Source organism: Oncorhynchus mykiss, chromosome 7 (genome assembly GCF_013265735.2).
Source record: "Oncorhynchus mykiss isolate Arlee chromosome 7, USDA_OmykA_1.1, whole genome shotgun sequence".
Classification (NCBI taxonomy): Eukaryota; Metazoa; Chordata; class Actinopteri; order Salmoniformes; family Salmonidae; genus Oncorhynchus; species Oncorhynchus mykiss.
Window position 1 is genome coordinate 83,835,210 of NC_048571.1, and position 23,733 is coordinate 83,858,942.

Sequence of the window (23,733 nt, forward strand, 5' to 3'; positions counted from 1 at the left end):
CATCCCAGTGGCTGGATGTGCCAAGCTTATAGACATACCCCAAGAGACTTGCAGCTGTAATTGCTGCAAAAGGTGACTCTACAAAGTATTGAATTTGGGGGGGTGAATTGTTATGCAGGCTCAAGTTGAGTTTTTTTGTCTTATTTCTTGTTTGTTTCACAGTAAAACCTATTTTGCATCTTCAAAGTGCTAGGCATGTTGTGAAAATCAAATAATACAACCCCCCCCCCCCCCCCCCAAAAAAAAAATATATATTTTAATTCCAGGTTGTAAGGCAACAAAATAGGAAAAATCCCAAAGGGGATGAATACTTTTGCAAGCCACTTTAGGTGTGTCTTTTGACTGGTACTGTAAATTACCTATTTGCGAGATTGACTTGTAATTTGGCTTTATAATTGCAATTCAACTTTACCATGGTTTTCTAAACTGCAATTGATCTAAATAGACTTTAGCCCCTGATAGGCCAATATCTAATTTCAGGGAAAAGTCCACAATGAAACTGACATTAAATATGGAGAATGATACATTTGCTTTAGAGCTGTGACCATGATCAAAAATGATAATTTCCAATTTATTTAATGAAAGAGGGCCATTAATAATGGCAAAACAACACAAGGCTACTATCAAGGCACAAGGTGAGACCCAGATGCAGACACAGAAGGCAGATGTTTGGAGTCTTACAATGTTTATTAATCCAAAAAGGGGTTAGAAAAGAGAATGGTCATGTACAGGCAAAAAGTCCAAACCAGTTCAGAGTCCAATAGGTACCAAAGGGCAGGTAGATTCAAGGTCAGGGCAGGCAGGATGATCAGGCAGGCGGGAAAGTCGTCCAGAGTCAGGCAGTGGTCAAAACCAGGAAGACTAGCAAAAAGAGAATAGAAAAGGAGTACGGGGAAAAAACACACTGGTTGACTTAACTAAACATACAAGACAAACTGGCACAGAGAGACAGGAAACACAGGGATAAATACACTGGGGAAAGAAACAACACCTGGAGGGGGTGGAGTCAATCACAGGGACAGGTGAAACAGATCAGGGCGTGACAGCTATAACAAACTAAAGTAATAGGCTATTTTTTAAATCCGCTTGACAGCTCCATGTACATAATTGATTTGCAATGACTCCAGTGATATCATCATTTCAATATACTGTGTATGTATTGTATCAAATGCTAGGCTACATTAGCCTCCAATGGCATAGAAATGAATATCCTACTTCATCTCCAACAGATACAAATGTAGCCTATCATTCACATTTAATGTCATTTTCATTTCATTTTCATTTCATGTTATCCATAAGAAAAGTTGCAATTAGAACGCAGTTTACTTTAAACAACCTCTGAGCGAATTTATCTAAAGGACTCTACGGGCCTAAAGTCGTTTTTAAAATGCTTTGTCGTAGTAATTATCGCTTCTAGCAAGTTCCTTGGTGTCCACATCAACAACAAACTAGGATGGTCCAAACACACCAAGACAGTTGTGAAGAGGGCACGGCAAAGCCTATTCCCCCTCAGGAAACTAAAGATTTGGCATGGGCCCTGAGAAAGTTCTACAGCTGCAAGATCGAGACATCGCTCCCTGGTATGGCAATTTCTCGGCCTCTCACCGAACGGTACTACAGAGGGTAGTGCGTACGGCCCAGTACATCACTCGGGCTAAGCTGCCTGCCATCCAGGACCTCTACACCAGGCGGTGTCAGAGGAAGGCCCTAAAAATTGTCAAAGACCCCAGCCACCCCAGTCATAGACTGTTCTTTCTACTACCGAATGGCATGCGGTCCCGGAGTGCCAAGTCTAGGACAAAAAGGCTTCTCAACAGTTTTTACCCCCACGCAGACTCGCACCTCTCCGGCCCTCCCCCTCGCCACCATTCACTCACTCATTAATTCTATCACGTTTCAGGTAAGACCCAACTGCAGACCGTGTTGAAGTAACAATGTTTACTACAGCAACAGGGGCAGGAAAACGACAGGTCAAGGCAGGCAGGGGTCGATAATCCAGAGTATTGGGGCAAAGGTACAGGGCGACAGGCAGGCTCAGGGTCAGGGCGGGCAGAAAAGGTAAAAACCGGGAAACTAGAAAACAGGGACTAGAGCAAAGACAAGAGCAAGGGAAACTCGCTGGTAGGGTTGAACAAACAAAAATAACTGGCAACAGACAAAGGTGATGGGGAGGGGGTGGAGGGATGGTGGGGAGGTGGTGGTGAGATGCATACTTCTCACATCAAAACATAACTGCAGACGAGAGACAGATAAAGAGAGAGATGGCATGATTAAGCCCTTTTAGTTATAACACTCTGTCAGTCATCATAATCATCAAGAAATGCTAAACTGACCTTGGATCATTAACCCTGGAACGACAACATCTCTATCTGCATTTCAATGTAAAACATCTCTTTAATAATACTTCCTGTTAGACTGACCAAGTGATTCAGATAGGGGGAGGTGTTCACTGACACCGGCTGATATAAAGTGGAGGATTTAGGGAGAAAGGGGGGGGGGGGGGGGGGGGGGTGAGAGATGAAGCCAGGGAGGGTAGTTAAAGAGGCAGTATTCAACAATAATCTGTGTGTCTTGTGGCCTCACCTGGTGTCCACAGTGTCCACACTTAGTGGCTGAACAGTACTTTATACTGAAAAACATGCACACACACTATAGTGTAGTTATATGAATATAAATTATGGAGTGTTCTACTATTCTACATGGTTGGTCCTCTTGTCTGTTCTTTGAACGTGGAAGGAGCCACAGCCCACACAGTTAAACACCCGAGTCTCTTGAAAGAGACTCTTTGTGCAGACATTACCCTTACCTGAACAGCACCCTCACCTGTGAAGTAGAAATCAAAAGCGAGAGAAACTAGGAATTGAATAACTGCAGATGACATACTGTAGCTACGTAAATGGTAGAATGCTCTTCTATTGAAATGTGGGTGGTTCTTAAAATAGAGCCTTTGGATGTGCATATTGTAGTCTATGGCACAAGGTGTTGCCAGGGAACAGCACCCTCCTCGAAGAAGTAGGAGGTGACGATTACCCGCACACAGATTGCCTCCCGTGCTTCGTTGTTGGCCTCCATCCTGGCAACATCTTGCAGAGCATCAGACCTCTCCTCTGGCCCACGATGGAGAGCTGATGGCCCCCTCCTGGTCCTCGAGTCCATCCTCATGACGTTATGCAGGACACAGGTAGCCTTCGCATAAGCCTCTGCATTAGCAGATTGGACCTCGATGACTCGCCGGTACATCTGCCACTGGGACATAAGAACGCAGAAGGTGCACTCGGTGGTCAACCCGACTCGGAAGAGGCGGTAGTTGAGGACCCAGTTCCTCCTGGGGAGGTTCGCCGCTCCAGGGAGGGAGCCGCATTCGTTTTCTCTGGAGAGGAAAAGCCTCGTCTCCATCAAAAGACATGGGTATGATACTGTAGATGCATGTGTAGCATGTGACAACAGCAGGATTGTATCAAGTATAGCATCACAAATGAATACATAAATACACACTTGAAGCTTGATGATAAGTTGATTATTTTAATCAGCTGTGTAGTGCTATTTGTTGCAAAAACAAAAAATGTCCACCCATTTGAGTCTCCAGGACCAGGATGTAGAACTATTGCTCTTGGAACATTGCTTGTGACCTTTCTCATCTGCAGACAGGGTTTCACAACTCTCTTAGGACAGAAAACACCACAAAGAAACAGGCTTCATTATACTCAAATAAGACTGCACTGAATATTATGTTGCTATTATCTCTATCCTCAATTTGTCTCTACAGGGACTAAAACTACAGCAAAGTACCTGCCCTATCCAGGGTAGCCTACTCTCTTACTTTCTTGACAACTGGCTACCCGGACTATTTGCATTGTGTGCCATCCCCTAAACCCGTCTTTTATGCTGCTGCTACTCTCTGTTTATCATCTATGCATGGTCACTTTAACTATTCATTCATGTACATACTACCTCAATTGGCCCGACCAACCAGCGCCCCTGCACATCGGCTAATCAGGCTATCTACATTGTGTCCCGCAACCCACCACCCGCCAACCCTTCTTTTACGCTACTGCTACTCCCCTGTTCATGCATAGTCACTTTAACGATATCTACATGTACATACTACCTCAATTAGCCCGACTAACCGGTGCCTGTATGTAGCCTCGCTACTGTTATAGCCTCGCTACTGTTATAGCCTCGCTACTGTATATAGCCTCACTACTGTTATTTTTCACTGTCTTTTAACTGTTGTTTTATTTCTTTACTTACCTATTGTTCACCTAATACCTTTTTTGCACTGTTGGTTAGAGCCTGTAAGTAAGCATTTCACTGTAAGGTCTACTACACCTGCTGTATTCAGCATTTCACTGAAAGGTCTAGACCAGTTGTATTCAGCATTTCACTGTAAGGTCTAGACCGGTTGTATTCAGCATTTCACTGTAAGGTCTAGACCGGTTGTCTTCGGCGCACGTGACAAATAAACTTTGATTTGATTTGCTTTCATTTGAACTGGAGCTGCTAACCTATCACCCTCTTCCATGGCTGTTTGCTAGCTAGCTACCTACAAATGCTTTTGGAGTTTGTGTTATTAATTTACAATGATAAATACATCAAGATAGCTAACTAATGTGAAGTTAGAGAGCTGGTGATATTTAATTATCTTAGCTAGCTAACAATACAGTCGGCTAGATGGCTAGCTAGCAGCTCATTTGAGTTAGCCTGCAGACTACTGTAATGAGCTAGCTAACAATACAGTCGGCTAGATGGCTAGCTAGCTATGTTAGCAGCTCGTTTGAGTTAGCCTGCAGACTACTGTAATGAGCTAGCTAACAATACAGTCGGCTAGATGGCTAGCTAGCTATGTTAGCAGCTCGTTTGAGTTAGCCTGCAGACTACTGTAATGAGCTAGCTAACAATACAGTCGGCTAGATGGCTAGCTAGCTATATTAGCAGCTTGTTTGAGTTAGCCTGCAGACTACTGTAATGAGCTAGCTGACAATACAGTCGGCTAGATGGCTAGCTAGCTATGTTAGCAGCTCGTTTGAGTTAGCCTGCAGACTACTGTAATGAGCTAGCTAGGTAATAATACATTGTTACATTTTATTTATTTTTCTTACATGTATTTACTTACTTGAATGTGTTCTCCGAGCCATGTGGACGACTGGAGACAGGGGAACAAAGTGTGTTTGTCACCAGAGCGGTTTAGAGCATGTTACTAACTAATGAAAAGGAGAATGGATTACACTATTTACCCATTTAACAACTAGACCTTCATACAAACTTGCTAGGCTCAATTATTTGATGCACAACCGAACGCCCACAAGTGAGCCAATCTGGGAGACCAAAGTGGCACGTGTCAAGTTAACGCTATATAGTCAAAACACCCCATAAGAGATTTTGATTATTCCAGGAGACACACTGTGCAAAACACACAATTCTACAGCTCCTCAATCTTGATTTTTAGAACATAAAGATTGCCTGTTCTTATTGTTGTAATTCGCCATTTTAGATTACACTTTGTCTCTTGGGTTTGCTAACAACAACAAAAAAAGTAATAGCAAACATCAGGTTTGATTTTTATTTCCCTGTATACTGGAATGGAGGCGGCAGGGTTGCCTAGTGATTAGAGTGCTGGACTAGTAACCGAAAGGTTGCAAGATCGAATTTCCAAGCTAACAAGGTAAAAAATCTGTCATTCTGCCCCTGAACAAGGCAGTTAACCGACTTTTCCTAGGCCATTATTGAAAATAAGAATTTGTTCTTAAATGACTTGCTAAGTTAGTTTTTAAAAAAAAGAGAAAGGTATTGAGATGCTGTGTGCGTCTCTTTATAACAGGGGGATGCTGTGTGCGTCTCTTTATAACAGGGGGATGCTGTGTGCGTCTCTTTATAACAGGGGGATGGTGTGCTCTCTGCAGAAGAGGCAGTACCGACTTCAGACGAGTCTTGTGATGCTTGTGGCTGTCCTAGAGCAAAACGGAGAATGCCACTGTGTTCGCGAGAGTAGCCATAATACTTTGCATGTCAAACCGTTCAGACATTTTTTTGTGAGAACACCGATTTTCGGGATGTATCGTGGTCTGACAGACCATCTTTCTAGCTCTCCCAACTTTCACCACAGATGTGAAAGGTCGATATCGGCGGATGCGGTCGATTGAGACGCAACCCATACAAAAAAAAACAGATATCTCTCGTTTAAACAGACGGATTTTGATGGGGAATTCGTATTATTATGTTAATTAGATGATAGGCTAAGGGTTAATGGGGTTTTATACTTCTGAACAATTCTGTATGTCAGATCCTGCTAGATCCACTCCACCTGCACCTCAAATGGCACCCGATTCCCTTTATAGTGCACTACTTTTGACCAGAGTTCTGAGCCATATGGCATTCTCCGCCCATGTAGCGCGGCTTCAATCTGTCGACCCTTGTGCCCACATGTTCGAAACAATCCTACTGTCTAATAAACAACATTGATTAAATGTCAGCCAATGAAAGAAGGTTAAACTGACTTCAAACGGCCTTGACCTGGATTTTAGTACTTTCATTAAATGGGCCCTGGTTGAAGTAGCGCACAACGTAGGGAATAGGGTGCCAATTGGGATATATCCTAGGTTTCTTGGCAACAAGTGTGGTTTCTAATTGTGGCTCATTGGATGTTCTCATTAATGATACACTTTACCGTCAGCATCCCCATCCTCCCTCCTTAACTGCCGCTGTCTTGTTTTGTCATCCTCACCTGTGAACTAGTCCTAGTGAACTACACCTGTAGCTCGGGCCCTGAAGCAAGGATATGCATACTCTTGGTACCATTTGAAAGGAAACATGTTGAAGTTTATGGAAATGTGAAAGGACTGTAGTAGAATATAACACATTAGATCTGGTAAAAGATAGTACAAAGACAAAATCAACCATTCTTTTGTATTTTTTATGTACCATCATCTTTGAAATGCAAGAGAACGGCCATAATGTTTTATGCCAGCCCAGGTGCAATTTAGACCTTGGACACTAGATGGCAGCAGTGTATGTGCAACATTTTAGATTGATCCAATGAACCATTATATTTCTGTTCAAAATTTGGTATCAGGACTGCCCCAATGTGCCTCATATTTTTATTAATAACTTTACATGTTCAAAATTGTGCACTCTCCTCAAACAATAGCATGGTATTCAGTGCAGTTAGATTAACAAAAATTTAAGCTTTCTGTCAATATCAGATATGTCTATGTCCTGGGAAATTATTTTGTTACTTAGAACCTCATGCTAATCATATTAGCCTACGTTAGCTCAACCGTCCCGTGGAAGGGACACCGATCCCGAAGAAGTTTTAAATAGTCCTAGTGAAATACTACTAGTGAACTTCTCCCAGTGAAATAGTCCTAGTGAAGAACTCCTAGTGAACTACTCCTACTTAAATACTCCTAGTGAACAACTCCTAGTGAACTACTACTAGTGAACAACTCCTAGTGAACAACTCCTAGTGAACTACTCCTAGTGAACAACTCCTAGTGAACAACTCCTACTTAAATACTCCTAGTGAACAACTCCTAGTGAACTACTACTAGTGAACAACTCCTAGTGAACTACTCCTAGTGAACTACTCCTAGTGAACAACTCCTAGTGAACTACTCCTAGTGAAATAGCTGCTACTTTCATGTTCCTGGAGAGACCTTCACTTTGCCCGGCTCAAGTTGGAAGCAGTCCTTTTCTAGCTGGTTAAGATACAAGTGCCAAATGTGTTATTCTCTGCTAGAAAGAAGTTTTACATACTGCAAAAAATAAAATCGATATCAGTTTGGGAATAGCCCTGGGAAAGCTTTGAAAAAGGTTTATTTCCAAGTCCAACCACCCTTGTGTAAAATAGTTGGAGTGTATCCAAGCCGTTGGATAGAGGCTGAGTCCCAAACCTTATTCCCTACAAAGTGCACTTCTTTTGACCAGGCCCCATAGTGTACTATGTAGGGATGGGAATAGGGTGACATATGGGATGCATTTCTGAAAGTTTAACTCCAGTGACTGCTGAGCTACAGAGCTGCTGAGCTACAGACCTACAGAGCTGCTGAGCTACAGACCAACAGACCTACAGAGCTGCTGAGCTACAGACCTACAGACCTACAGAGCTGCTGAGCAACAGACCTACAGAGCTACAGACCTGCAGAGCTGCTGAGCTACAGACCTACAGACCTACAGAGCTGCTGAGCTACAGACCTACAGAGCTACAGAGGTAGGTCACATGTCAGTACACATAACCAGTAGGTCACATGTCAGTACATACACACAATCAGTAGGTAACATGTCAGTACATACACACAACCAGTAGGTCAAAAGGCAATACATACACACAACCAGTAGGTCACATGTCAGTACACACAGCCAGTAGGTCACATGTCAGTATATACACAAGTAGGTCAAGTAGGTCACATGTCAGTACATACACACAACCAGTAGGTAACATGTCAGCACACACACACAACCAGTAGGTCACATGTCAGTACATACACACAACCAGTAGGTAACATGTCAGCACACACACACAACCAGTAGGTCACATGTCAGTACATACACACAGCCAGTAGGTCACATGTCAGTACATACACACAACCAGTAGGTCACATGTCAGTACACACAACCAGTAGGTCACATGTCAGTACATACACACAACCAGTAGGTCACATGTCAGTACACACAACCAGTAGGTCACATGTCAGTACATACACACAACCAGTAGGTCACATGTCAGTACATATACACAACCAGTAGGTCACATGTCAGTACACATAACCAGTAGGTCACATGTCAGTACATACACAACTAGGTCAAGTAGGTCATATGTTAGTACATAAACACAACCAGTAGGTCACATGTCAGTACACACAACCAGTAGGTAACATGTCAGTACATACACACAACAAGTAGGTCACATGTCAGTACATAAACACAACCAGTAGGTCACATGTCAGTACACACAACCAGTAGGTCACATGTCAGTACATACACACAACCAGTCGGTAACATGTCAGCACATAAACACAACCAGTAGGTCACATGTTAGTACATACACACAACCAGTCGGTAACATGTCAGCACATAAACACAACCACTAGGTCACATGTTAGTACACACAACCAGTAGGTAACATGTCAGTACATACACACAACCAGTAGGTCACATGTCAGTACACACAACCAGTAGGTCACATGTCAGTACATACACATGTAGGTCAAGTAGGTCACATGTCATTACATAAACACAACCAGTAGGTCACATGTCATTACATACACTCAACCAGTAGGTAACATGTCAGTACATAAACACAACCAGTAGGTATCATGTCAGTACATACACACAACCAGTAGGTAACATGTCTGTACATACACACAACCAGTAGGTAACATGTCAGTACACACAACCAGTAGGTCACATGTCAGTACATAAACACAACCAGTAGGTAACATGTCTGTACATACACACAACCAGTAGGTCACATGTCAGTACACACAACCAGTAGGTAACATGTCAGTACATACACACAACCAGTAGGTCACATGTCAGTACACACAACCAGTAGGTCACATGTCAGTACATAAACACAACCAGTAGGTCACATGTCAGTACATAAACACAACCAGTAGGTAACATGTCTGTACATACACACAACCAGTAGGTCACATGTCAGTACACACAACCAGTAGGTAACATGTCAGTACATACACACAACCAGTAGGTCACATGTCAGTACACACAACCAGTAGGTCACATGTCAGTACATAAACACAACCAGTAGGTCACATGTCAGTACATACACACAACCACTAGGTCACATGTTAGTACACACAACCAGTAGGTAACATGTCAGTACATACACACAACCAGTAGGTCACATGTCAGTACATACACACAACCAGTAGGTCACATTGGGAGGAGGCGTTTCTTTATTTATTTTTTTAAACCAGGTTAACTGTTCACTTACTGTATATGAGATGGAAGGGAGTTCCATGCAATCATGGCTCTGTATAATACTGTATGTTTCCTTGAATTTGTTCTGGACCTGGTGGGACTGTGAAATGACCCCTGTTGGCATGTCTGGTGGGGTAAGTGTGTGTATCAGTGCTGTGTGTAAGTTGATTATGCAAAATAATTTGGAATTTCCAACACAATTAATGTTTCATGTAAAAAACAAGAAGATAAGAGAGACTGGCCAGGATTGACTGCTATGCATAGTATTAATATCAGCCCTCTGATTACAATGAATTGCAAAATATGCCTTTGTTCTGGGCCAGCTACAGATTAACTAGGTTTTTATTTGCAGCACTTCAGCATATGACTGGACGTTAATCGGCAGGGTAGCCTAGTGGTTAGAGCGTTGGACTAGTAACTGGAAGGTTGCAAGTTCAAACCCCTTGTCACGTTCTGACCTCTATTTCTGTTGTTTTGTATTTATTTAGTATGTTCAGGGCGTGAGTTGGGTGGGCAGTCTATGTTTGTTTTTCTATGTTTTGGGGCATTTCTATGTTTTCGGCCTGGTATGGTTCTCAATCAGAGGCAGGTGTCATTAGTTGTCTCTGATTGAGAATCATACTTAGGTAGCCTGGGTTTCACTGTGTGTTTGTGGGTGATTGTTCCTGTCACTGTGTTTGTTGTCACAGGATAGGACTGTTTTGCGTTTTCACATTTCTTGTTTTTGTTAGTTTGTTCATGTGTAGTGATTTATTAAAACATGAATAACCACCACGCTGCGCTTTGCTCCGCTTCTCTTCCTCCTACAGACGAACGCCCTTACACCCCTGAGCTGACAAAGTACAAATTCATCATTCTGCCCCTGCACAAGGCAGTTAACCCACTGTTCCTAGGCTGTCATTGAAAATAAGAATATGTTCTTAACTGACTTGCCTAGTTAAATAAAGGTAATAAAATGTGTAAGAATAAAATAGAGCCTGCAGGACTTGCATTGTCAAGTGTTGTATCAAAAAAAGTGAAGCATCTCTTTATTACAGACAGACCTCTCCATTTTTACAACCATTGAATCTATACATTTTGACCATGACAGTTTACAATCTAAGGTAACACCGAGTAATTTAGTCACCTCAACTTGTTCAACAGCCACACCCATTCATTCACAGATTCAGCTGAAGTCTAAAATGATTCGTACCAAAAACAACGCTCTTAGTTTTAGAGATGTTCAGGCCCACCCATTCTAAAACTGACTGAAACTCTTTGTTTAGGGTTGCAGGGATTTCACTAGCTGTGGTTGCTGACAGGTGTAGGGTTGAATCATTAGCATACACATTCCCTGCTGAGCTACAGAGCTGCTGAGCTACAGAGCTGCTGTGCTAATGAGCTACAGAGCTGCTGAGCTACAGAGCTGCTGAGCTGCAGAGCTGCAGAGCTGCTGAGCTACAGAGCTGCTGAGCTGCTTAGCTACAGAGCTGCTGAGCTACAGAGCTGCTGAGCTGCTGATCTACAGAGCTGCTGAGCTACAGAGCTGCTGAGCTACAGAGCTGCTGAGCTACAGAGCCAAGAAGGAGGTGTCTCTCCTTAAGTGTGCTTCAGACGCACAGGAGGACAGACAGCACGGGGATCAAAGATACAGATTTAATCTCCTCCGTCTCTTGTGGAATCAGACACTCACAGGGACTCCTCGCTGTTTTCACCAAACCTCTTTCAACACATAACACCGCCGGGAAAAGCCTCTTCAAACACATCGCACTGGGAAGAGGGATCTGCCTCAATCCCTAAAATGCTTTGTTGGAATCCATCTCCTCATGAACTCAATTTCTGAATGATAGCTTTACGAAGCGCTAACAGGGTCAGTCACACAACATAGTGTGATACGATCACCTAAGAGGTTAGAGAAATATTCTAGGGCTGCAGGGTCATTATGGGGAGTGGGGGTGATTATGGGGTGCGAGTTGATAATGGTTTGCGGGGTGATTATGGGGTGGCGTGGTGATTATGGGGTGCGAGTTGATAATGATGTATGGGGGTGATTATGGTGAAAACATTGTTTTCGTCACCTAAATATTAGAACATCACAAAAGAGAACGATAGATGTCTAACACTTGACTGAGCATGAGTGGTTAGATGGCTCGGTGGTTTTGTCCCATTGAAGTGAAAAAGATAGATAGTGTAGGCTTGGGCTAGATAGTCGGGGAGATAGTGTGTTTGAAAGAATCACTTTCATCATGGCATCTAGACTTCCAAAGACAGAGAGGGACTAAGCCCCAAAATGGCACCCTATTCCCTACATAGCACACTACTTTTGACCAGAGCCCTGTGCACTACATAGGGAATAGTGTGCCATTTGCCCTTGTCACACGCAGTGGACTACATAGGGAATAAGATGCCATTTATGAAGCAGAAAACAAACTCCTGAAAAAAAAAAATGTTTATACTTAGCTATCAAACCCTGAAAATGCCCTAAAGCCTGAATCTTTTCCCACACGTTCCGTTCGAAACATCTGTTTATCAGAATGTTTGTTTGTTGGAAATGTCCCTAGCGCTCCAGAACACCATCTGAGCATTGTGCGTTTCGATGTAGCACTCACTCAATATTAACTTGAAGTCTGATAGCTTAAAATATCACTTGAATTTTCATTCAAAGACAGTCATGTCCTCTTTCACCTCCTCTACTTTGTTGTTATTTAACAATACTTTGATGAAATCATCACGTTCAGAATTACAACTCTACCAAATGGCACCCTATTCCCTAAATAGTGCACTTCTTTTGACCAGGGTCCATGGAGCTGTATGAATGGAATTATAGGCAGCCATTTGGGACATAACAAGAATGTCTGTGGGGAAACAGCCTACATGCTAACGCTACTCCTGGAAGACCACCTCAATGGCACCCTATTCCCTTTATAGTGCATAGGGATTTGGTCAAAAGTAGTGCACTATATAGGGAATAGGGTGCCATTAGGGACGCCTACCCTAAAGGTGGGATTGAGTGTACTTTACACTACAAAGGCTATAGGAAACCCGGATCTGTAAGTGTTTTGACAGCATGGATAAAGCCTGAGTGTTTTGACAGGATGGAAAAAGCCTGAGTGTTTTGATAGCATGGATAAAGCCTGAGTGTTTTGACAGCATGGATAAAGCCTGAGTGTTTTGACAGCATGGATAAAGCCTGAGTGTTTTGACAGCATGGATAAAGCCTGAGTGTTTTGACAGCATGGAGAAAGCCTGAGTGTTTTGACAGCATGGATAAAGCCTGAGTGTTTTGACAGCATGGATAAAGCCTGAGTGTTTTGACAGGATGGAGAAAGCCTGAGTGTTTTGACAGCATGGATAAAGCCTGAGTGTTTTGACAGGATGGAGAAAGCCTGAGTGTTTTGACAGCATGGATAAAGCCTGAGTGTTTTGACAGCATGGAGAAAGCCTGAGTGTTTTGACAGCATGGGTAAAGCCTGAGTGTTTTGACAGCATGGGTAAAGCCTGAGTGTTTTGACAGCATGGATAAAGTCAGAGTGTTTTGACAGCATGGATAAAGCCTGAGTGTTTTGACAGCATGGATAAAGCCTGAGTGTTTTGACAGCATGGATAAAGCCTGAGTGTTTTGACAGCATGGATAAAGCCTGAGTGTTTTGACAGCATGGATAAAAGCCTGAGTGTTTTGACAGCATGGATAAAGCCTGAGTGTTTTGACAGCATGGATAAAAGCCTGAGTGTTTTGACAGCATGGATAAAAGCCTGAGTGTTTTGACAGCATGGAGAAAGCCTGAGTGTTTTGACAGCATGGAGAAAGCCTGAGGTGAAATCCCATTTGCAGTTGACACAAGAGTAAACAACACACGCACACTTCATCACAACATTATACACACGTACACGCATGCACACGCACACGTATGTTCTTGATGAGAACAACAAGGTATTTGTCTCAATGAGCCACCATTCTAAACAGCCCATTTAATTGTAAACAGCCCATGGGGCTTGTCTGTCATGGAGAGGGATTGAGAAGAGGCCTCATTCCACGAGGCCAGTGGTTTTTTAACCAGTTACATTCATATAATTAGGAATTTAATGAGATCTCTATGGATCTCTGTACGGTTGTTTCAAGTCCAGTGTGCTCAGGCTGTTGATACATTTTTTATCATTTGAGGGATGCGCATCATGAGCAAAGTCATTTGTATCATTTGAGGGATTCGCATCATGAGCAAAGTCATTTGTAAAAGTCATTTGTATCATTTGAGGGATGCGCATCATGAGCAAAGTCATTTGTATCATTTGAGGGATGCGCATCATGAGCAAAGTCATTTGTATCATTTGAGGGATGCGCATCATGAGCAAAGTCATTTGTATCATTTGAGGGATGCGCATCATGAGCAAAGTCATTCGTATCATTTGAGGGATGCGCATCATGAGCAAAGTCATTTGTATCATTTGAGAGATGCGCATCATGAGCAAAGTCATTTGTATCATTTGAGGGATTCGCATCATGAGCAAAGTAATTTGAATCATTTGAGGGATGCGCATCATGAGCAAAGTCATTTGTATCATTTGAGGGATGCGCATCATGAGCAAAGTCATTTGTAAAAGTCATTTGTATCATTTGAGGGATGCGCATCATGAGCAAAGTCATTTGTATCATTTGAGGGATGCGCATCATGAGCAAAGTCATTTGTAAAAGTCATTTGTATCATTTGAGGGATGCGCATCATGAGCAAAGTCATTTGTATCATTTGAGGGATGCGCATCATGAGCAAAGTCATTTGTATCATTTGAGGGATGCGCATCATGAGCAAAGTCATTTGTATCATTTGAGGGATGCGTAATCATGAGCAAAGTCATTTGTATCATTTGAGGGATGCGCATCATGAGCAAAGTCATTTGTATCATTTTACTTTGCCTGTGAGAACCATGAGCACAGGCAAGTCTGACTAGGCTTAGCTATACCACTGCCTCTGCCTAAATAAACAACAGAGCATGGCTTTGTGTTCGTGGTTGCACCTTTACAATGCAGAAACCCGCTTGTCTCTAGCTAAAACCGGATCTTCTTCTCTCAGGTTTTATGGTCCCAACGTTTTTTTTAAATCACGGCACAACTTAGATGGGATAAAAAAAAATATGCAGCAAACCTACAAATGTCCTATTAAGTTATTTAGTGACAACGACATAATCTCATCTGATAAATACTGCAAATAATTTATTTTCTGTGTCGTTTTTTTATACTGTAGATTAAATAAATCCAATCCAATTTTATTGGTCACATACACATGGTTAGCAGATGTTAATGCGAGTGTAGCGAAATGCTTGTGCTTCTAGTTCTGACCATGCAGTAATTTCTAACAAGTAATCTAACAATTTCACAACAACTACATTATACACACAAGGGCAAAGCAGTGAATAAGAATATATACATATAAATATATGGGTGAGCGATGGCTGAACGGCATAGGCAAGATGCAGTAGTTGGCATAGACTACAGTATATACATATGAGATGAGTAATGTAGGGTATGTAAACATTATATAAAGTGGCATTGTTTAAAATGACTAGTGATACATTTATTACATCAAATGTTTTATTGTTAAAGTGGCTAGAGATTTGAGTCAGTGTGTTGACAGCAGCCAGTCAATGATGGCTGTTTAACAGTCTGATGGCCTTGAGAAAGAAGCTGTTTTTCAGTCTCTCGGTCCTCTCTTTGATTCACCTGTACTGACCTCGCCTTCTGGATGATAGCGGGGTGAACAGGCAGTGGCTCAGGTGGTTGTTGTCCTTGATGATCTGTTTGGCCTTCCTGTGACATTGGGTGGCGTAGGTGTCCTGGGGGGCAGGTAGTTTGCCTCCGGTGATGTGTTGTGCAGACCTCACCACCCTCTGGAGAGCCTTACGAATGTGGGCAGAGCAGTTGCCGTACCAGGCGGTGATACAGCCCGACAGGATGCTCTTGATTGTGCATCAGTAAAAATGTATGAGTGTTTTTGGTGACAAACCACATTTCTTCAGCCTCCTGAGGTTGAAGAGGCTCTGTTGCGCCTTCTTCACCACGCTGTCTGTGTGGGTGGACCATTTCAGTGTGTCAGTGATGTGTACGAGGAAATTAAAACTTTCCACCTTCTCCACTACTGTCCCATCGATGTGGATAGGGTGGTGCTCCCTCTGCTGTTTCCTCAAGTCCACGATCATCTCCTTAGTTTTGTTGACGTTGAGTGTGAGGTTATTTTCCTGACACCACACTCAGAGGGCCCTCACCTCCTCCCTCTAGGCCGTCTCGTCATTGTTGGTAATCAAGCCTACCACTGTAGTGTCGTCTGCAAACTTGATGATTGAGTTGGAGGTGTGTATGGCCATGCAGTCATGGGTGAACAGGGAGTACAGGAGAGGGCTGAGAACGCACCCTTGTGGAGCCCCAGTGTTGAGGATCAGCGGGGTGGAGATTTTGTTTCCTACCTTCACCACTTGGCGGCGGCACATCAGAAATTCCAGGACCCAGGACTTCTCTTCAGCCAGTATACCCGCCTTACATTCGGACCCAGTGGCTGTGACATCTTTGGAGAAAGTGGATCCCTGCCTTTTTGGCTGATCCATATGTAGTCTCAGGCTGGGTAGGAAACAAGTTGGGTTCTGTTTAAATTGGTGAAGGCTCAAAGTGGACTACCTTCATCTTCGGTCCAGAGGGCGCAGGCACTTTGCATCACGTGACTAAGGACAAGACCTGAGACCTTTGCTCACCAGAGCAGGGTGCTTTTGAAAGGAGTGATTGGGGTGTCGTTAAGTGTTGAGATTGAGCAACTGAAATTGAACATCCCCCTTTGTCTGTGATGCCCGCCGTTTGGTGCGACACAAACCTGGTGGTGAGCGGGATGAAACTGAGAACTGAGAGTATTTACCTGTCATGTTAGGATATGTCAGTTATCCAGTGAGAAATGTTGTGCCGAACCCACTAAGGTGTTTCAGATGCCAAGTTATGGTCATGTTGCAGCACTGCGTAGGAGGGAGATTCCGAGATGTTTGCAAGAGGGCATGGGACAAAGGAATGTGTAGTGTAGGTGGAAAAAACTGTGTCGATTGTGAGGGGTGCCTATGTTGCTGGGGATAAGAAGTGCCCAGTGCAAGAGAGACAGGTTGAGGTTGTCAGGGTAGAACAGAAGGTGTCATATGCTGAGGCAGTGAAAAGAGTAGAGGATGATGGGTAAAGGGTGAGCACCAGGCCTAGGCCAATACAGAGTGATATGAATTTGTGCTTCAGTAAGATTGGCTTCTTAGCATTCATTGCCATGGTTATCAAATGTACTGCAGAAATGGAACATCAATCACAGAGAATAGATGTTGTGGAGGCAGCTGCAGAGATGTACTTGAGCGTATGAGGTTTCACTGCATAAGAGTAACAAGGTGTGTTGAACGAAATAGTCCCGTCCTCCCAGGCCGTGGAATGGGGTGGGGATTGGTCTCTTTTTTTTAAGTAGTGCTATATACAGTGACCTCCAAATGTATTGTTTTTAACTCTGTTCTCCAGGACTTTGGATTTGAAATGATACAATGACTATGAGGTTAACGTGCAGACTGTCAGTTTTATTTTGAATGTATTGTCAATCATATCGGGTTGAACCGTTTAGAAATTACAGCACTTTTTGTACATAAAAAAAAATATTTTGACAAATTCACTTGTAATATGTATTAAAGAAGTAAAAAGTTAAGTATTTGGTCCCCATATTCATAGCACGCAATTACCACATCAAGCTTGTAACTCTACATATTTGTTGAATGCATTTTCTGTTTGATTTGACTGTTTTAGATAATTTCCTGCACAGTAGAAATGTATGTTAAATATCGTAGTATTGTGTCATTTGAAATCCCTTTTTATTGTAAAAAAGAATATAATATTTTTCTAAACACTATATTAATGTGGATGCTACCATGATTACGGATAATCCTGAATGAATTGTGAATGAGAAAGTTTGTGACGACAGATGTTCAGGTTGAATACCTGAGGAGAATTCCTGGTGTAGTTGGTACCCGACGTCTGACCCGTTGGGTGAAATTAAGAAAGTCTGTCGGTCCTGTTGTTTTTTGATAAAGAGCAAACACCACCTCATGTGAAGATTGGTTACGTAAGATAAACTTTAAGAGCGTTCGTCCCCAAAACCATTGCTGTTTAAGAATTAGAAATAATTTTTCCGTGTTTCAAATGTGTGCAGAAGAACAGAGTATATTGACAAACTGTGTGTAGAAGAATGACGGTGTTGCAATTGATCCTGAGTTCCTGGAGTGCCCTGTAAGGGTGAAGGAGATTGAGGTGGCAAAATTTAGAGCGGTCAATGGAAGCTCCTATGCGGAGACGATCAAACTAATTGAGAAAACAAGTGATGGTAGCGGATGGATGCACCACAGCTTGTATTAAATGTTTGCTGCCAGTCAAAAGATACCCTGTTTGTTAAAATAGTTGATAATATGGCGTTTATTGTCACATTTATAAACTTAGCGGCACAAGTCTCAAAGAAGTCTAAGAAACTAGACTTTAATGTGGTAGAACAGTTCTTGGAACTTAAGGATTTGACATCTGAAGACTTGCGAGATGTACTGGGGCTGGAAGACTAGCCCTCCCAGGTTCCCCTTGAGCCTGTTTCATTTTTTTAATAGATAAGTTGTTTGATTTTTTTTTTTTTTTTTTGGGGGGGTGGGGCTATTTTGTCCCACCTAAAATAAAAATTTTCAACTTCACTTGATTTGATTTCTTATCTAAACTTTCTATGAATTGACACTGGCATTCTTGCGATTCTAAACTCCATAGTTTCTGTTTTGCAAAAAAAAAAAACACAAACATCTGCTCTCCCAAACTTCAAACTAAGATAAATCGTATACTTTGCCCAGCACTGTTGAAGTCAGCACACTGCAAAGTTCAACCATTGTTTCTCGACTATACATTACATGCCTCCCTAATTTGAAAGCCAGCCAACAGCTCCATCCTCAGCGCTGTGCCGCTTAAAATGTGAATTGGAAAGATGAAAATACTTCACTCTATCAGCTTTTTACAGTCCTGTCAGCATGTGCCACACATCAAGAGTACAATGTAACCTACAACACATCTATCACATCTATGATGGATCGCCCAGAGGGGAGGCAGGTATAAATGGAAAAACACACAACATGGTTTCTGTTCAAAGCAAGGTTAACACCATCCGAGTCCAAGGGCTCATTTCAATCAAACCCACATTGCAGTATTGAGGCAGGAACAATTTTTCCAATGGTCAAATTAACTCACAGACTGGTCACGGGTAACGTATAAAAGCCTACAGTACTACCAGGTGCGACGCCCCTCACAAGTAGTATGCTTTATCTTTTCAGATTTAGAAGTGGACCTGAGATTAATATTGTAAATAAAGGCATAAACATTACTATGGCAGTTTCGAAAGAATCCGAAACGGCTAATGCCGAAACATTAAAGCAAGAGTTTTTAAATGAGATCATCAATAAATAAATATTAAATTAGATCATACCATAACAATAATAGGTATTTCAAAATACGTTAAATATGAAGGGTGCCTTAGCTCGGTTCTGCTCTTCACGTTTGGACCAAACATCGGAGTGTGAATGTGTGTTTTGGAGAGGCATCAGGGCAGATATAGCAGCAGGTGACAGGTCTTAAGCAACAGGGCCACCAAGATAAGTGAGGTCGGCGTGAAATATGATTAACGCACTGCCATTAAAGCACCGCCTTCCATTCGCCTTTATTTTAAAAGGAACACGTAGCAAACAATTTATCTTCACAACCCACACACGCAGTCAGCTACTTCTGAAGGAAGAAGAAAGGCAGAGAGAAAAAAAACAAAAACAAAACAAAACAAAGAAAATGTCCTCTTCAGCACTCCCTAAACTAAAGTATATAAAAAAATTGTCTGTTTGAATAGATTTGAAGAAATTCTAGAAAAAGTGGATTGTAACAATATGTGGTATATTGTAGATTATTAGTGGTTTAGAACCATTAATTGTATGGCTGACAATGGGCTATTTACCAGTCCCACCTAGCCAGGTCTGAATAGGGGCGTTCCAGGTCGGCCTTATTGCAGTCCTTATTGAGACCTCAAAACACCTCTTATAATGCAAAGAAAGTACAGAAGTTTCATTACAATAATATAATTATTAATAATAATAATAATAATAATATAATTGGCAAATAACAAGCAGATCCGTAATCTTGATCTGACTTGAACTGTTATACTGGCTTCAACTTTAACAGATAAAAAATTAAAAAAATCAAATAACAATGGGAAGATGATTGGATCATATTGTTTTTGGTTTATCATTAACGTCTTTGAACCAATGGTTTGGAGCCTAGTCTGATGCTAATCTGCACATCTATTCACTGGTGGGGTTTCATCAGACACCTCCATTTCTGACCAAGCTTTTAACCCACTGTGTCAGCAGGAATCCACTCTGAGGTAAAAATCCACTCTGAGAGTACATCCCAAATGGCACACCTATTCCTTTTGGGCCCTGGTCAAAAGTAGCTCACTACATAAGGAGTAGAATGCCATTTGGGACACAGACTGAGAGTATATATTTCCTGGGTTTAATAGAGTGTTTTACTGGTCCATCTCCTCCTTCCTGCTTCCTGCTCTCTGCTTCTTCCCACGTTGTTGACGTTGACAGACTGTCTAACAACAGGAGGGGTTGGCTGCTGGCAGGCACAGCTAGCTACAACATCTATGGGAACATTAGTTGTTTCTCATACCCATAGAGAATACATGAAGATAACTAATTGGTTGGAATATAAGTACTGTTATACTGTATGTGTCTGCTATGTACAGTGACTTGCGAAAGTATTCACCCCCCTTGGCATTTTGTTGCCTTACAACCTGGATTTAAAATATATTTTGGGTGGAGTTTGTATCATTTGATTAACACAACACTTTGAAGTATTATTGTGAAACAAACAATAAATAAGTTAAAAAAACAGAAAACTTGAGCATGCATAACTATTCACCCTCCCCAAAGTCAATACTTTGTAGAGCCACCTTTTGCAGCATTTACAGCTGCAATTCTCTCTTGGGGTATGTATTTATAAGCTTGGCACATCTAGCCACTGGGATTTTTGCCCATTCTTCAAGGCAAAACTACTGCAGCTCCTTCATGTTGGAAGGGTTCCGCTGGTGTACAACAATCTTTAAGTCATTCCACAGATTCTCAGTTGGATTAAGGTCTGGGCTTTGACTAGGCCATTCCAAGACATTTAAATGTTTCCCCTTAAACCACTCGAGTGTTACTTTAGCAGTATCCTTAGGGTCATTGTCCTGCTGGAAGGTGAACCTCCATCCCAGTCTCAAATCTCTGGAAGACTGAAACATGTTTCCCTCAATAAATTTCCTGTGTTTAGCGCCATCCATTATTCCTTCAATTCTGACCAGTTTCCCAGTCCTTGCTTCACTGTGGGAATGGTGTTCTTGGGGTGATAAGAGGTGATAAAAGGTGTTGGGTTTGTGCCAAACATAGCGTTTACCTTGATGGCATAAAAGCTCAATTTTAGTCTCATCTGAACAGAGTATCTTCTACCATATCTTTGGGGAGTCTCCCACATGCCTTTTGGTGGACACCAAAGGTGTTGCCAATTTGTTTCATTAAGCAATGGCTTTTTTCTGGCCACTCTTCTGTAAAGTCCAGCTCTGTGGAGTGTATGGCTTAAAGTGGTCCTATGGACAAATACTCCAATCTCTGCTGTGGAGCTTTGCATCTCCTTCAGGGTTATCGTTGGTCTCTTTGTTGCCTCTCTGATTAATTTGCCAGGTCCGTAAGTTCTGGTGGGTGATCCTCTCTTGGCAGATTGTTGTGGTGCCATATTCTTTCAATTTTTTAATAATGGATTTAATAGTGGGATGTTCAAAGTTTCAGATATTTTTTTATAACCCAGCCCTGATCTGTACTTCTCCACAACCTTGTCCCTGACCTGTTTGGAGAGCTCCTTGGTGCCGCTTGCTTGGTGGTGTCCCTTGCTTAGGTTTGTTGCAGACTCTTTCAGAACAGGTGTAAATATACTGAGATCATGTGACACATCATGTGACACGTAGATTGCACACAGGTGCACTTTATTTAACCAATTATGTAACTTCTGAAGGTAATTGGTTGCACCAGATCTTATTTAGGGGCTTCATAGCAAAGGGGGTGAATAAATACGTACTCACCACTTTTCTGTTGTTTTTTTTTGTTCCATTTTTTGAAACAAGTTCTATTTTAAATTTCACTTCACCAATTTGGACTATTTGGTGTATGTCTGTTACATTAAATACAAATAAAAATAGATTTAAATTACAGGTTCTAATGCAACAAATTTGGAAAAAACGCCAAGGGTGATGAATACTTTTTGCAAGGCGCTGTATGTTGTCGTATCATCTGGTTGTTGATTGGCCGTCTTTTGCCCCGCAGTTCGTCCAGGTTTGGGGGAAGGTGTTTACCTCCTGTCCCTGGTATTCACCTCAGACTGGCGATATTCATTTATGTATAGGGTATGGAGGTAAAGGGGCTTGTTTGCACAACACCGCTGAATGGAAAGCTGGCGAGTAACTTATCTCCAGAGGCTAAAAATAAATCTAATCTTAGCACTGTGCTACCAAATAAACAGTGCTTCTTCTTGGAGGATCAACTGGACACAGTGTACCGTAATGAGGGTGTCGCTGCACGATCATGTAATGTGGTCACAATGCTGCAGATGTATTAAATATATTTGCTGCAGGACCGTGGAGGCGGGGAAGCCGGCTTCAGATAATCTCCACCAAATCCATGTGACGGCTGATTTTTATGTCTGTTCCAATGAACTATCTTGGCGCCACCTCTGGTTGACGTTGTCCCGGACCAACCGATGCATTTAGATGAGCCAGTTTCGCCAAAAAGGTTGTTTGGCCTAGCTGTGGAGTACTTACAGGCCCGTTTTGAGGAGAAACAAAAAACAGGACCAAGCTCTACCCGTCCTTTTCCCATGAAAATCCTTTGTGGGGGAGGCTCGGCAGTTGCTGAGGCATGAAGGAAAGGGTCCAGGCCAGAGGCGGGTTGCCATGGTCACTGGGGCAGCTTTGAGGTCGGTTTTTGACCGTCTTAGGGATTCTGGGCAGCTGCGAACGTCTTGGCACAGGCGCCATGCTCGGCCGTAGGATAGCGGGATGAAAGAAAATTCTTACGCGGCGCAGGGGACGAAGCAGACCTCACGACCATAGCTTGAGGCCGCGGAGGGGAAGTGTTCTCGACACACTCATCCCCAAGCATTACTGTGGCAACGCTGCTCCCAAGTGGCTTGGTCAACGGCCTCAAGTTACTGGTTGCTGAAGTACCCAAAAGTTCCAGAATGAAAAGCATATTGTTTCTACCCAAGGTTCCTCTGTGTTCACAGGTTTTGCGAGTGCGGTATCATCCAAGTGTGGACATATCAAACACAGTTCATTCCCCACATTCAGACATAGGGTTGGCAAGAGTGGGGGATATGAAAACAAACATGACAAAACAAAAACAAATCATCTAAGTCCTCAGGGTGACTCTCTGCCTCTTCAGGAGATAATGAGACTGGCAACATGCTCTGTCCAATGGTGGGCATGCAAAGTTTCATTATGGGGAATGGGGACGGGGGTGAGTCGGTACGGTCTGCAGTTCATTATGTGTCCTCCTCCTTTTCGTTGTGTCATTACATCAATGGTCCCGAGGTCCTAGCTCCTGTCTTATTTCCTCTCTCCTTCAAAAGCAGGTTACTTTTCAGAAGTACAGAGTGGTTGGTACAGTCAATTCCCATTAGCTTTGTTCCCATTCCATACAGCTTAGGTCCCATTAGCGCTG